At 36.9% G+C, this 16504-nt stretch overlaps 1 protein-coding gene across 2 annotated transcripts in view; it reads right to left on the reverse strand.

Annotated features, from left to right (window-relative positions):
• The window catches only part of LOC133648689 (MAM domain-containing glycosylphosphatidylinositol anchor protein 2-like), a 562410-nt gene that overhangs the window by 408177 nt on the left and 137729 nt on the right, over window positions 1-16504 (reverse strand). The window lies entirely within an intron of this gene.

The raw sequence follows: 16504 nt of genomic DNA on the forward strand, positions 1-16504 counted from the left end.
CGGGGGGCACTGGAGCCAATCTCAGCTACAATCGGGCGGAAGGCGGGGTACACCCTCGACAAGTCGCCACCTCATCGCAGGGCCAACACAGATAGACAGACAACATTCACACTCACATTCACACACTAGGGCCAATTTAGTGTTGCCAATCAACCTATCCCCAGGTGCATGTCTTTGGAGGTGGGAGGAAGCCGGAGTACCCGGAGGGAACCCACGCAGTCACGGGGAGAACATGCAAACTCCACACAGAAAGATCCCGAGGCCGGGATTGATCTCACGACTACTCGGGACCTTCGTATTGTGAGGCACTAACCCCTCTGCCACCGTGCTGCCTGAATTATTTATCAAATGATATTAAACATCTACGACTTAAGAATTCATTAATAGAAAGAAAGACCTCCTGAATACATTTGCATTGTACTTCCCTCCTTAACAGTTCAAATAGACTTGTATTCTACATTTTATTCGTAAGAGCTTAACTTCTAGTCACGGGGAGAACATGCAAACTCCACACAGAAAGATCCCGAGGCCGGGATTGATCTCACGACTACTCGGGACCTTCGTATTGTGAGGCAGACGCACTAGCCCCTCTGCCACCGTGCTGCCTGAATTATTTATCAAATGATATTAAACATCTACGACTTAAGAATTCATTAATAGAAAGAAAGACCTCCTGAATACATTTGCATTGTACTTCCCTCCTTAAAAATATGTTACACTTGTCATTAACAGTTCAAATAGACTTGTATTCTACATTTTATTCGTAAGAGCTTAACTTCTAGTTGTACTTGTACGACAAATATGAGTGCTAAAAAGTTTGTATGATGACGACAGTTTGACCCTGGAACAGATCCTTTCCAGTATGTATTGTGTCTGATGGTTTCCAAATACAAACAAGATTGAGGTTTTGGATATATTTAAAAAATGTGTTGATTGTTGATTGAACATAGCTGAATGTTTCAAATTAGAGCATGTAGAGACTGTACACTTTTTAAAATAATTATTATTGCTAGTTTTTTTTTGTTTGTTTTTTATCTTAAAGTGCTTGAAGCTCTTTAATAATATCATTAATTAATATTCATAATAATAAAAAGTCTGGCATTGCTGTGTGTGTATTTTGTGTTGTGTAATGTGACACATTAGGCAGCTTGGTGACACCACCCATTAGCCCGGGAGGAGAGTAAATAGAAGAAGGCCACAACACAAACATGAATGAACAAACATTACACAACCTCTCTCTCTGCAAACTGGGCGTGCACTGAAATTATTTGTGGGGAAGATGATTGCTTCTTGAATGCATCAAAATTGGGATCTGGACGATTCTGAATCGATGGCCAAACGTCCAAATATGGATTACATAAGCATGATGAATAAAGTAATGCAGACGGTTCTATAATGTAGAACTAGGGGCGACACACAAAAAGCAAAACACAGCAGGAACAGAGGAGAAGCCTTTCTATGATAGCTTCAATGTGATGTAGTTAAAGAAGAAAAGGATACATGTTTTGTACACTTCAACAGAAGTCTAAAATAGATGAATAAGACAGGACAGATAATTATATTCATACAATGCAACAACATTGTGAGCCATAAATATGAATGAGTAGACACACAACACACTTCTTGCAGCCAAAGGCTTAAAAGGAGCTATATATGTAAAAGTAAAATAAATAAATTAAAAATATATATATACCTATAGACATGGAGATATATATATATATATATATATATATATATATATATATATATATATATATATATATATATATATATATATATATATATATATATATATATATATATATATATATATATATGTTGTGCGCAATCAAATCTAAAAACTATAAATGGCGATACATTACTGCATTTTTCAGCAGTGCAAGGATAAGCGTTGTATACATATTATTCATAATTAAATATATCACATTCATAACATAACATATACAATCTAATATTTAAAGATGCATAATTAATCCCGCTATAATCAAACTGTAGCCCTTGAATCGTAATCTAATCCGAGGTGCCCAATAATTCCCACCCTCTAACTGAAATGCAGTAAAACGTATAGAAAAATACAGCTTAACAAGGTGAGAAACATTATTCATTTCAAAGAAGAACTCAAAAGTTTGAAGGTGGCATCGGCACGTCTTCAAAAAGTGAAATGTACTTTTAACACCAATTGTTGTTCTTTTGTTAATTAAGTAAAGAGTGTTTTGTGTTGCTTTCTGCATATAAAACTACAATTATTACTTCCACCAGGAGGTTATGTAATCGATGCAGTTCACATGTCAGTCTGCTAGTTAGCCAGTTAGTTAGTTAGTCAGCAAAATAACTGATTTTCAGGAAATGTCAAAAATGGGATAAGAAACAACTGAATAGATTTTGGGGCTGATCCAGATAAGTTCTACTATGTTTCGTTTATGTTTATGTTTCTCGGTGTGTATTCTAGCGGCCCCGTTTCTTTCATTCCGCTATAGTAGCGGATCTGGATCATTCTACTACGTTACCTTACGTTTACATTACAATCTTCAACTTGTGTGTGTGTACGCTAGCGACCCTGCCTCCACCCACAGATAAAAAGACAGTGGATGACTGACAAGGGGCTTCACTTATTTCGCTCCGCTATTAATGACTCAAAAAGTTATGGGCACATTTTAACTCAACTTTCAGAAATGGGATAAGGAACCAGAGATTCAATTTTAGGGCCTGGTGGAGGTCTGCGCTCTCCGAGTGCTTTTCTAGTTCTCTATAAAGTGCGTTTCATATTTTGGGCTGTCTGAAACACATTAATTGGATTTACCGTATTTTCCGCACTATTAATATATATATATGGACCAATATTGAGTCACAACAAGTCTCGCAACTACGAGACCTTCTTCTACTAGGCGCTTCTTCTTTTACGGGGGAAAATGAAGTCGGCGGCTGCTTACCGTAGAAGAAGAAGCGCGCGGTGCATGCTGGGATATATGACTGTGCGATGTGTGCCGTTTCATTTCCATTTGTTTGTTTATGTAAAGACCCCAAAATGGCTCCTATTAAGAGACACGCTTACGACGCAGAGTTTCAACTCCAGGCGATCAGTCACGCAGTAGAACACGGGAATAGAGCAGCAGCGGGCATTTTGGATGCCGTATTCGCCCAACTGTTCGGACACTGAAGAAGGAGAATTCGAGGGATTAGTGGATGAGGAATAACTTAATAAAGTGAGCTTTACGTGTTTATTTTGTGTGTTGTGTTGTGTGACATTAAGGTTTGAGCAACGTTGAGTTATTGATATTGTTATTGCTCTGCACTATTTCGGGTGTTACTATATTGTGATTGCACTAACGTTTGGTTTACCGTAACAGTATCAGACTGTTTTTTACGTGTTTATTGAATCAGGGAAAAGTTCCCCTCCACTATGTGATATAAATGTTGCACTGCATGTTATACCTTGCTGTTGTTAAAGGATAAACGAAACACCACGTCACTGACTTTACCTCGGGGAAAATAATAAAACAGCTGTTTATTCATTTTGGGAGTGAACAGAGTTGTCAGAATGCTGGTTTTTAATCTATTAATAAAGTTTGACTGACCTATCTGACTGTTTTGTTGACATTCCCTTTAGCGCAGCCCCATCTAATGGATGCATAACGTAACCCCAGCCTCTACTGTAGCGTCTATTCTAGCGCCTTATAACGCGGTGCACCTTATAATGTGCTGCGCCTTATATATGAACAAAGTTTTAAAATAGGCCATTCATTGAAGGTGCGCCTTATAATCCGGTGCGCCTTATAGTGTGGAAAATACGGTACATAATTTCTCATTTGAAAATTTCCTTCGGTTTTTGTACGGTTTGGTTTTTGAATTGATTACTAATGAAAACCAAAGTGTACTTTATTCTAAGTGTGTATTATTCTAAGAACCAGTGTCCTCTGCGGTGGACATTTGTTTTTGTTGTATTTCTTTTGTCAGGGTTGAACATTTCGGAAAAAAATAACCTTGTAATGCAAACGTCAAATGTCCACTGGAGAGAACACTGATATTCAATAGGATATACACTATATTGCCAAAAGTATTTGGCCACCTGCCTTGATTCACATATGAACTTGAAGTGCCATCCCATTCCTCACCCAGAGGGTTCAATATGATGTGGGTCCACCTTTTGCAGCTATTACAGCTTCAACTCTTCTGGGAAGGCTGTCCACAAGGTTGCGGAGTGTGTATAGGGAATTTTCAACCATTCTTCCAAAAGCGCATTGGTGAGGTCACACACTGATGTTGGTCGAGAAGCCTGGCACTCAGTCTCCGTTCTAATTCATCCCAAAGGTGTTCTATCGGGTTCAGGTCAGGACTCTGTGCAGGCCAGTCAAGTTCATCCACACCAGACTCTGTCATCCATGTCTTTATGGACCTTGTCATGTTGGAAGAAGAAGGGGCCCGCTCCAAACTATTCTCACAAGTTTGGGAGCATGGAGTCGTCCAAAATGTTTTGGTATCCTTGAGCATTCAAAGTTCCTTTCACTGGAACTAAGGGGCCGAGCCCAGCTCCTGAAAAACCACCCCACACCATAATACTGATCATTTGGATGGGTGGCCAAATACTTTTGGCAATATAGTGTATGTACATGTACTAGATCAGACTCCACAACTGAGGGTGGGGGGGCCTGGGATCCCAAATAACACACATATAGGGAGCAAATACAGATGATCTTCACTATGTAATATGGTTCTGATATATTGTCTTGATAAAAATGTAAGTACTTTATTTTGAAAGTAATTTATTTTATGATGGCTAGCTGGGTATATATCAGGACTTTTAGCCCAGAAGTTGGAGGAATGGGCTCGCTATCGCTCTTAATGCCGTCCAATGAGGAAGTGGAGGCAAAGGCTGTGGGTGGGCAGAGAGGATGAGTCACACAGACTTAATAATGTACAGCTGATGCATGTCTGGCAACCAATAATCACTGACATCTAAGAGTCGGCGGCGTGCCTCTATCCGTAAAGAAGCCTCCAAGGAGTAGCGAAGATTATAATTAAACCTGCTCTCCGCCACGCCCTTGCTGTATTTCCCTTGGCTATGCAGCCTTTAAAATGTGTCGGCCATTGACTACTCATCAATCAAGTCAAATCGTCCCCCCGTGGATGAATAGACGGACGGACGGATAGACGGATGCTTCAAACACAGGTAGCAGGACAACTATACCACAAACTGCATACCGATGTTTACTCGTTGCCAATGTCACAACAATTAATCTCCATGACAGTCTCCAACCACGTCGTACTTACCGGAAAATTACGAAAAACAAAAAGTAGTGACAGTTTTTTTTTGTATTCATTGTATAGGTAACTTACTTTAATTTTGTTACTGATATAGTCGAGGCGTTCATTTGGGTGTTAGTTTTTCTTTTGTTTTTTGGGGGTGATCAAGGATGATGGGTGAAATGCAGAGAATAATTTTGCCACACCTAGTGTGTGTGTGACAATCATTGGTACTTTTTTAATTGGTTATTCTGTTCATCCAATCTTTCATTTGCTCATTAGTTAAATTCTTAGTTTGCTTTCTTATTCCTTTAATTTGTGTGTTTGTTTGTTTGTTTATACATTATATTGTCGGTTTATTGTTGGTTAGTTAGCTAGGTTTTCTATCCAATCTTTCATCAAATAATACATCATTTCTTAAGAATGTTCGTCTTTTGTTAGTCAGGTCATTCATTTTGTTCGCTTGCTTGTTCCTGATATTTGTTTGTTTAACAATATTGTTTTAGTAAGCTAGGTTATTTATACATTCATTCATAAATGTTGTATGTTTAGTAAGTTTGTTCAGCTTTTGTTAGTTACTTCTTTCATTTTGTTTGTTTAATTGTTCTTTCCTATTTGTTTGTTAATAAATGACTTTGTTCCTTTATTGTTGGTTTGAAAGCGAGATTATATCTCTATTGTTTCCTAAATTACGTATATTTTCTAAGTATTTTCATCTTTTGTATTATTTTGGTTTGTTCCTTCTCTTTGTTAGTTTGTTGGCTCATAAATTATATTGTTCATTTATTGTTGGTTACTTAGCTAGGTTATCTATCCATTCTTTCGTAAATTATGTATAATTTGTAAGTCTGTTCAGCTTTTGGAAGTTATTTCTTTCATTTTGTTTTTTTGCTTGTTGTTTCTATTTGTTTGTTTATAATTGACATTGGTTGTTTATTGTTGGTCAATTAGCTAGGTAATCAAGGGTTTCCCCTTAATGTATTTGATTCTGGCGATGCGCCACAGCAACATATTAGCCACCACACCTTAAAATGTTGATTTTGAACGGGAAAACAAATTCAAGTAATATAATGTATTGTAGTGTCCAGAAAAAGACACACAAAGTCCGACGCCCGTTTTAGCTTTTACCAATCTTATGTTAAAAACGGGCCCATTTCCAAAAAGTGTTCCGTGCTTCACTCCTAGACACACAACAACACTTCCTAACTCTCCGCTGACGTGGTGTGTTCACAGACCATGAGAAAAATGAACATATCACACACTAACACACACTTTAACACTAGCAGGTAGTTAAAGTGTATATATATATATATATATATATATATATATATATATATATATATATATATATATATATATATATATATATATATATATATATATATATATATATATATATATATATATATAGTTTATTAGTTGCGCATTATTGACTTGTGATGCAAAAAAAAAAAATTCCACCCAAAAAAGACTTTGATCAGTGGAAAACAGCACTGCAGAAATCGCATGTTGTGATGACGTAAGGGGTTTTCTTGAACGAAGGCAGCATGTCAGTGCTGTACGTGGACGTACTTTAATGTAGCCAAAATATACCCGCGTACAGCGATTTTCAAAATTTAAGATAACATCGGCGGCTTTTAAGGAGAGGAAGGCTTACAGTAGTATTTGACATCAGGCTCTCTGCAGCTCAGTTTTTGTCGCGGACATGATGCGACAGAGGAGCCTCTAACCACAAGTAGTCTACAAAAACACCAGAATGATGGTGATAGTTTTTTTTTTTGCTATTCACTCTTAATATAGAAAGTGTGATTAAAAGGATTGGAGAAATCTAAAAAAAAATTGTCAACAAAGTATGTTGTACAATAAACAGCAACAGTTGAAAACAGAGCATAACGATATTATGTAAGAAAACATATGTAACGATTTGGTCGCATAGTGATGCGGGGGTCGTTCTCCCAAGATGCAGACGGACTCCGGACACAGCGTGAAGGTAGGAAATGATTTATTTTACCAATAAATCAGGCAGGAACAAACAAAAACGTGCTCATAGCACGGGAAGCAAAGCTTAAGGAGGCTAGCGTGAAAGCTAGCACACAAAAAGGAATCAAAAACCGTCGTCAACTGTTGTGTGATGCAAATTAGGGAGCCAGACTGACTGACGGGAAAAGGCAGGACTAAATAGCACTCTGATTAGTGCCTGGCAGCAGGTGAGCATCCTAGACACTAATCAGAGGCAGCTGCAACCAATCGGCACCCATGGTAACAGAAAACAAACCCAGGGGTGCACAAAACAGGAACTGAGGGAGTCCAAAACCAAACAGAACATGACCCGGTCAACGGATCAAAACAAAATATACGTTAATACTATCATCAATAATAACATATTTTTTTAATATGTTTATACATATGTTGCCTTTTTAAAGAAAATATATGTATTATAGCAACTAATGAAATGACATCAGGGGAAACCCTGTTATCTATTTATTCCTTCGTAAATTACGTATGTTTAGTAAGTCTGTTGATCTTTCACCAGTTACTTCTTTCATTTTCTTTTTTCCTTGCTTGTTCTTTCTATTTGTTTGTTCATTAATCATAATATTGTCAGATTATTGTATGAAGTCAGCTAGTTACTTTTGTTTACTTATTCAACGAGCGCTACTGTTAGTTAGTTATTTTTTTTACGTTTGATAGCTTGTTCTTTCATAAGTTACTTGTACTGATTGTCCAGTTTCAGTTACCAACAGTGAGTATTTTATTTCATAATATTGTTGGTTAGTTAGCTAGTTAGTGCTTGTTTCTCGTATTTAGTAAGTCTGTTTGGCCATTTTTAAATTGCTTGTTAGTTGTTTGCAGGCTTTGTTGGGTAATAGTATAATTTGTGGTATGTTCGGTTAGTTTGTTTGACTATTCGTGTGTATGTCTACCCATTTATCTATTCATCTATTTGTTACTTATTTGTTTTTCATTTGTTGCTTAATCAGTTTGTTAATTTATTTCACATTTGTTTACTAATCTGTCTAATTGTTTGTTCATTGGTTATTTGTATTAAGTGTACGTTTGTCTGTTTGTCCATTACTAGTAGTAGTATTTAGTTGATTTTAGTTACCTAGTTAAAGACATTGTGAGTTGGTAATTTGTCCATTAGTAAGTTTGAAGCTTTAAGAGCAGGGGTCACCAACCTTTTTGAAACCAAGGGCTACTTCTTGGGTACTGATTAATGCGAAGGGCTACCAGTTAGATACACACTTAAATAAATTGCCAGAAGTAGCCAATTTGCTCAATTTACCTTTAACTCTGTTATTATTAATAATTAATGATATTTATCTTTGTGGAAACACTGATCATCTTAATGATTTCTCACAATAAATATATATAGAAACAGATAAATATCAATATGCAACACTTTATTTTTATATTTTCTCTAATTGCACATTTTTCAAATTGAACATTTTCAAATGATCACTTCTAAGACAGTCTTGTGAATTCACAATATCCCATTTTAACTAGCTAGCCACTAACATTTTTTAACAAATCATGAATTACTTTGCACCATGTTTGTACAAATAATAACTCATGTAAAATACAAAAGTAAACTCTCAAATTATTAAATCATGTCACACTTTGAACTGGACACCAAATCTGTTATCTGTTTCTTTGTCAGTTAGTGGGAAGCCTGGCATTGCATGCTGTTAACTAGTGTGTTGTACTCTGGTGTGTAACTTGACACTGCAACTCTGAGTGAGTTGCAGATGTGCATCAGTGAGGCGTGTTCTGTGTTTGTTCTTGATGAAGTTCATGTTAGAAAAGGCTGATTCACAAAGATAAGATTTTTCCTCATTGTTTGCGGAACCTTCTTAATCTTTTGGACATATTTTCACAGCAATCTGGCCTTAAGCTTAATTATGATAAATGTAAAATGTTAAGGATCGGAAATCTAAAGGGAATGTCCTTTCGAATGGAATGCAAAGTGCCTGTTTTGTGGACAGATGGACCAGTTAACATACTTGGTGTTGTTGTCCCAGAAAATCTGGAAGATCTAGGCTCAGTAAATTATGATAATCGACTAAGAAAGCTGGACAAAATTATGCAATTATGGAAAGGGAAATCCCTAACCTTGTATGGTAAAATGTCTATTGCCAACTCGTTAATTATTCCTCAATTTATTTATTTGTTTTTGTCATTACCAGCTCCATCACAAAACTTTTTTAAGATTTATGAGCGGAGGGGCTTCGATTTTGTCTGGAACGGCAAACCAGAAAAGATTAAAAGAAAGGTTTTGTACGAAGAGTATGAATATGGGGGCCTGAAACTTCTCAACCTTGAAGCTATGTGTCTGTCTTTAAAAGCATCAATTGTTCCAAAGATGTATTTAAACATTGAGTGGTACACAAATGTCCTGTTGGACAAAAAACATGTACTGTATCAAAAGAAATTGTATCCTTTTTTACAAGTGATCCCCTCCCAGAGAGTCTGCTGGGAAACATGGCGGGGTTCATAAAGGAAACAATCCACTCATAGTGGTGTTTTCAATTTTATGTGCCAGAAAAAAGAGACGATATTTTGCAGCAGTTAATATGGATGAACTCTAATATTGTAATAGATGGAAAGCCTTTCTTTTGGAAAAATATGTTTGAAAGAGGAATAATTTTTGTCACTGATATTATCAATGAGAATGGTAAAATTATGAAGTATGATGAATTTAGAGCTATGTATGGTGATGCTTGCTCAAGCTTTTCATTTTATCAACTAACTGGAGTAATTGGGAAAAGATGGAAACAAATAATTAATTATGGAACTACTAAATTATTAGTTTGTAAACCTCTAATAAGAAATTCTAGTTGGCAAAAAGGAACTAAAATAAATAGAAAAATATATAATTTTTATTTAATAAAGAAATCTTTGAAGGCTGCCTCATACAACACAAATGGAAAATGGGAGGACTTTTTTGACTGCCCGTTGCCATGGGATGCCATATTCAAACTAATCTATAAAACCACTATCGATGTGCAAAATCGTTATTTTCAAATTAAAATTATTTATAACTTCTTACCCACAGGGAAAATGTTAAAATTATGGAATATGACAGAGTCAGATGATTGCCGATTTTGTTGTCAGGAGCCTGAATCCACCCTGCATTTGTTTTGGTATTGTCATATTGTGTCTTTGTTTTGGGTGGAAGTTGAAAAAATGTGTTTAAGGATTGGTTTGTTTATGAAGCTTAATGTGGTTTCTGTTATTTTAGGAGAGTTCATTGACAATCATGATTTAGTCAATTTAATTATAGTACTTGGTAAAAGGTTTATTTTTAAGGCCAAAAACAGATATTCACTTAGTATTACTTTCTTTAAAACATTTATTCAGTATTTTCTAACTTTAGAAAGTTACATGGTTGAAAACGATAATGATGCCAAAAAACATTAAAAAAAAGATGAGAAGTCCTCAAAGGCTTATTTTGAAAGTATAATTATGTTTATAGATTATATGATATCTGTTGTTGTGTTCCCTAATTTGAGTGACCTGGACATAATCTGGACTGTACATAAATGCTTATTTTGAAAATGTAATTTTGTTAATAAATTATATGCAATCTGTTGTGTTCCCTAATTTTTTTCTGTGTACATGAATGAAGGTGTGTGTTGCTGAGTCCGACTTGGACATTATCTGGACTGGGCCTGGTTTAAAAACCCTTTAAACAAATCTAATTTCATTGACAACCTGGTCTGTTGAAGATAAGGCCCTTTTTTTAAAAGTAAAATAAAATAAGATAAATAAATAAAAAACATTTTCTTGGATAAAAAAGAAAGTAAAACAATATAAAAATAATTACATAAAAAATAGTAATTAATGCCAGCAGCCTATACAATCATGTGTGCTTCAGGGACTGTGTCCCTTGCAGATGTGTTGTCTATGTTGTGGGAACCAGAATATTGGTAGCAGAAAGAAATAACCCCTTTTGTGTGAGTGGGTGTGGATGAGTGTGCATGGGGGAGGTTGTTTGGGTTGATGCACTGATTGAAAGTGTATATCGTGTTTTTTCTATGTAGATTTAATTTTAAAAAAATAAATAAATAAATAAAAAAAATTATTTATTTATTTTATTTTATTTTTTTTAATTCTTTTATTTTTTTTTTAGAACAGGCCCGCGGGCGACTCATCTGGTCCTTACGGGCGACCTGGTGCCCGCGGGCACCGCGTTGGTGACCCCTGTTTAAGAGCATGAGAAGCTGTTGCTCAAATATTGTCCATACACATTTGTCCTCAACTTTGTTGTTGCCATGGCAATGTAAACCCCTGAATACTGGCTGCAACAAAAAACACCACAACAACAACAACAACAGAGCAGAGGAGAACCTGCAATTAAGTCTGCAATGTCGCGTTGCGGCGACATAACGAGGAAAAGGAAAGCGACTGCCGGGATAACAAGGAGTCCCACGTGTGTCGCCGCTCCACTGGCGCGTGTGTTCTGCGGTTAGAACATGTGTAACCCTTCACCCCTGCGGTGTGTGCCATAGCGGGGAAAAAAAAAAAAACAATGGGAATAACAACAGTAACGGTCGGACAGGCGTTTGGAATATACTGTAGCTCATAAAGCGGATGGATGGGTCGTACATCATTGAGCATTAAGTCGGATGCAATGCTGTGATGCTAAAACATACACATTGGATTACCTGCGCATCCATATGTATCACCATCAATTGGGCGCACACACACACACACACACACACACACACACACACCCACAAACACGTGCGCAATGCATGATCAAACAATATGAAACTGACCAATCATCAAGCTCTTCTTGTAAACACACTCCATCTATTTCTCAATGAGCACACACACACACACACACACACACACACACACACACACACACACCATCTTCCCATCATAAACGCCACATTATTATGATGTAGCGCGCCACATAAAAGGCAGCCATGATGGATTTCCGCCGACCTTGACGTGTGAAATCGGATCCTAAAACATTTTATGGCGCCGCGCGACCGGACAGCATCCTTCTCCTCCTGTAAACACCACGAGCACGAGACGCCGATTTATACGCCCGAGGCGTCAATGAAGACATAGAGTCATCTCGTTAAATAAGTCGTTCCTGTTTTTGTTTTTTTTTCATGTACAGTAGTATCTCGGGATACGAGTTTAATTGATTCCTTGATACAGCTCATACCTTAGAAAACACATATCGCGAAACAGCGTCGGCCATAAAAAAGCGTGTACATCAATTTAATCTCTGCTTGGCCCACTAAACATCACAATTTTAACATACATTTCTTTTAAAAAGAAAAATATTGTACGAAAAACACAATAATGGGATGCAGTACCAACTACTAAATTAGTTTGATGAAGCAGTGTTTGATTGATTGGTTGAGACTTTTATTAGTAGATTGCACATTACAGTACATATTCCGTACAACTGACCACTAAATAAGTTTTTGCCCCATATTTGTTCCCACTACCGCACCTTAAATTGGAGTCTTTAATCTCGTTATATGCAAATATAATGACAATAAAGTCCATTCCATTCCTAAACGGTAACACCCGAATAAGTTTTTTTTAACTTGTTTAAGTCAGGGTCCACATTAATCAATTCATGGTATAAATATATACTATCAGCATAATACAGTCATCACACAAGTTAATCATCAGAGTATATACATTGAATTATTTACAATCCGGGGGGTGGGATGTGGAGGGGGTTGGGCCGGGGGGGGGGGGGGGGGGTTAGGTTTGGTTGATATCAGCACTTCAGTCATCAACAATTATATAATCTGAGAAATGGACATTGAAACAGTGTAGGTCTGACTTCGTATGATATGTACAGCGAGCATTGAACATAGTGAGCTCAGAAAGCATAAGAACAAGTATATACATTTGATTATTTACATTTGATTATTTACAATCCGTGCGGTTTTGAAGGAGGATAGAGATGCACTTTCTTTAACATCAGTTGGGAGTGCATTCCATATTGATGTGGCATGTGTGTAGTGATAATGTACAGCATTTACCTTGGAGAGTGGACTTCTACGTTGTCTTCTTCCAGCTGCCAATACACCAGTATTTTTCAACCACTGTGCCGCGGCACACTAGTGTGCTGTGACATACAGTCTGGTGTGCTGTGGGAGATTATTTAATTTCACCTATTTGGGTTAAAAATATTTTTTTGCAAACCAGTAATTATAGTCTGCAAAGTATGTGTTGTTGTTGAGTGTCGGTGCTGTCTAGAGCTCGGCAGAGTAACCGTGTAATACTCTTCCATATGAGCAGGTGGCAGCCGGTAGCTAATTGCTTTGTAGATGTCGGAAACAGCAGGAGGCAGTGTGCAGGTAAAAAAGTGTCTAATGCTTAAACCAAAAATAAACAAAAGGTGAGTGCCCCTAAGAAAAGGCATTGAAGCTTAGGCAAGGCTATGCAGAACGAAATTAAAACTGAATTGGCTACAAAGTAAACAAAAACAGAATGCTGGACGACAGCAAAGACTTACTTTGGAGTAAAGACTGTGTACACAATGTACATCCGAACATGACATGACAATCTACAATGTCCTCACAAAGAAGGACAAAAACAACTGAAATATTCGTGATTGCTAAAATAAAGTAGATGTGGGAAATATCGCTCAAAGGAAGACATGAAACTGCTACAGGAAAATACCAAAAATAGAGAAAAAGCCACCAAAATAGGAGCGCAAGACAAGAACTAAAACACTACACACAGGAAAACAGCAAAAAAAACTCAAAATAAGTCACGGCGTGATGTGTCAGGTCATGACAGTACACCTACTTTGAGACAAGAGCTATAGTGATGCATGGTTGGTTATGGTTTAAGGTCATGTCCAACAATTGTGGCAACGACTTTTTACTGTCAACTGACTTTTGTTTTTTAATGATTTCTGGTGGTGGTGTCCCTCCGCATTTTTTCAACGCAAAAAGTGTGCCTCGGCTCAAAAAAGGTTGAAAAACACTGCAATACACCATGGATTAATGTCTGCTGTTTGAATATTATTTTAACGTCCTTGGCTTGCGTTATTGACTCATTCTGCATCCGCATGTTGCAGACTAGCAGTGCTACACTCCAACTACTTCACTAAGTTAGCTAGCTACACGCTCTGTCATGTTTTTGATTACCTTTTTATTTAATTCAATGAATCTCATCCACTTGTTCTTCTCAGCACTGTCCTTCACACTCACTTTCTTGCTTTTCATGGTTGGAAAAACAAAGTTATGTCCATTAGCTATAAGCTAATGCTAGCGAGTTAGACCAGATGTTTTGTCTTACGGGGTTCACTGTGACATTTGCTATGCCAACCTAAAGCATAGCACTTAGCCGAGAGACAGTTGGTATCCCGATGTACCAATGTATAGTGAAGAATGAAGGCGCGCACAATAAGACAAAAACACAGTAAAGGTTTCAGCGGGATGTCATTTAATGTAATTTTTTTGTAATGAACTTAATCGAGCAGAAAGTACATCACAAAGAATATGTGTTCTTCTTTAAATAGAGTCAACACTGCCTCTGCTGGCTGCAGCTAAGTACTGCACTCCATTGCCTCAATTACTAGTTGTATTTAGCTATGTCTTCTTTCATTACTCAGATTGACTTACTTAGTGACTTTCATGTGCTTCATTAATTAGTGATATATAATTTTTAAATATCACTTAACGAGGCTGTTTGCAACATTTACACGAATGCCTGGAGGGCGCTAACTTTCCAACGTATTTTAAGCGTTATATCTTGCCTTCTTACCTCTCCTACGAAGTAATGACTTAACTATGTACATACGTAACACATGCACGCACATTAGCTTTGTGTGTTGTTAACTAATAATAGCGATTTGGATATTAAGCAACACTACCATTGATTACAAATTGTTTGTTGCTTCTCTTGGATTTCTTTTGTATGTGTGCACGCTCTCCCTTCGCTTACGTGTTGACAAGACAGGGCGAGTGACCGCCGTAAAACACCAACCATTTTTTGGGGGGACCAGTAAAATATTTTATTCCATAAATTTACTAATTGTGAAAAATATAGACATCCATCCATCCATCCATTTCCTACTGACAGTTTTTAAACAAAAATGTTCTGTTAAACCACAAATGTTAACATCAGCTAACCAATGGTGTTCCTGTCATATTTATTGCTTGGAAAAATGTAACTGTGAGCAAGTTGCAAACAGCTCTTTGGAGCATACCTAGCTATTACATTTATGTTATCTTTGTTTATTTTTTAATTGTTCGTTCATTCTGTTGGACTTCTGCTCATCGTCTCTTGGTTCATTTGTTTGTTCATTTGTTCTTTTGCTCCTCAGTCTTTTCATATGCTTGTTTGTTCGTTCATTCATTAGGTAATGTTTTTTTTTTTTTTATTTGTTCTGTTCTTTTTTCGTTCGCTTGTCTGTCATTTATTTTGTAAATTTGTTCATCATTTACATATTTAGTTTGTTAGTTAATGTCTTCCTTACTTCATTAATTATTGTGGTTATTTGTTTTCTTGTGCTCTCATTCCTTTAGTTCTATTTATCGAGCTATAATTCAGTCCGTCCAGGATTTTTCAATATCGCAATCAGTTACCGCAAATCATACACGACCTCGCAACTTTGTCCAAAACCTGCAATTTCTCCGCACACTCTGGCCAACCAGCATCATTGTCGGCAATCAAATTTGTCTCAATCGCAATGGAAAATCGCAAAATAAGCCTGCAAAATCCTGAAGGATACTTAAAGTAGTCTGTGCGCTGCTTGTGCAGATGTATTGTCTACATTTTATTTTCAGAGGATAGTAAATCTGTACTGCTATACGAGCTGTTGTATGTAAATGTCCTTTATAAATTATTATTCCAGGAGGATATTATTATGAAAAATGTTTACATTCCACATGTTGAAAAGCTGCTGCTTTCCACAATTGACGCCGAGCAGGGAGCACAAAAAGGCAGGATTGTAAAAGTGCTACTGAAACAATCAGATGTCATCAGTACGCTGCATCCCCACACCCCTTCCCATTGTGACATACACTACCGTTCAAAAGTTTGGGGCCACCCAAACAATTTTGTGGAATAGCCTTCATTTCTAAGAACAAGAATAGACTGTCAAGTTTCAGATGAAAAATCTCTTTTTCTGGCCATTTTGAGCGTTTAATTGACCCCACAAATGTGATGCTCCAGAAACTCAATCTGCTCAAAGGAAGGTCAGTTTTGTAGCTTCTGTAACGAGCTAAACTGTTTTCAGATGTGTGAACATGATTGCACAAGGGTTTTC

This window comes from Entelurus aequoreus, linkage group LG04 (assembly GCF_033978785.1).
Source record: "Entelurus aequoreus isolate RoL-2023_Sb linkage group LG04, RoL_Eaeq_v1.1, whole genome shotgun sequence".
NCBI classification, from domain to species: domain Eukaryota; kingdom Metazoa; phylum Chordata; class Actinopteri; order Syngnathiformes; family Syngnathidae; genus Entelurus; species Entelurus aequoreus.